A 1,035-nucleotide genomic window follows, 5' to 3' on the forward strand; every position below is an offset into this window, starting at 1 on the left:
AATATTCCCCCAAAACAGCCCTTTCCATACACCGCCGTACCAATATCCGCAAAAAGCAATCCTTTTCATACACCGCCGTACCAATATCCGCAAAAAGCAATCCTTTTCATACACCGCCGTACCAATATCCCCAAAAAGAAACCCATTTCATACACCGCCGTATCAGTATTCCCAAAAGCTGTATATATATCTCCGCTTCATTTCCTCCCCATGCAGATAACTGAGTATATAAACTATGTGAAACATTAAAAGGATCTTGTATAATGATCTTCCGTGTATGTCATCTTGAAGGTAAGGGTCAGTATTGTCCTTCCCGTTATGTAAACTGCACCACAAGAACCAACACTGATACAAAAGCTCCTTGCCGGTCAGATGGAATCTTGAGACACGTTTTTTCTTTTTCTTTTTCTTTTTCTTAATTAACGTGGAGATTATGAGTTTTTTTTTCTTTTTTTGTTTTTTTTTATTATTATTAACGTGGAGATTATGAGTTTTTTTTCTTTTATATTTGATAATTTATTTGAATTCATGGCGCGGATCTATTTTGCTCGATGGCTAACCGGCCACACAATCTTCTGCGAAATATGGATGCCTAAAGAGAAATAGCTATTACCCAATGAAATTATATTTTCAGGTGTGCAATATAGATATCGTAGTTGGTAGAGAAATAAATTACGTCTCACTGTATGCTGTGTCTTATTGCCCTGTCATTAGTCATTAGTCATGTCAATACAAGTAGTAATAAGGGAATAGAAATTATAATGATAGTCATGTTGATAACAGTAATAGTAATGATAACCATGGCAATGCTAGTGATAATGATAAGATGATAATAATAATAATAATAATAATAATGATAATGATAATAATAATAATAATAATAATAAAAATAATAATAATAATGATGATGATGATAATAATAATGATAATAACGACAATAATAACAATAATAATCATGATAATGATGATGATAATAACAATGATGAAGATAACAATAATTATAATAGAAATGATAATAACAATATTAATGATAAT

Source organism: Penaeus vannamei, chromosome 6 (assembly GCF_042767895.1).
Source record: "Penaeus vannamei isolate JL-2024 chromosome 6, ASM4276789v1, whole genome shotgun sequence".
Taxonomy (NCBI): Eukaryota; Metazoa; Arthropoda; class Malacostraca; order Decapoda; family Penaeidae; genus Penaeus; species Penaeus vannamei.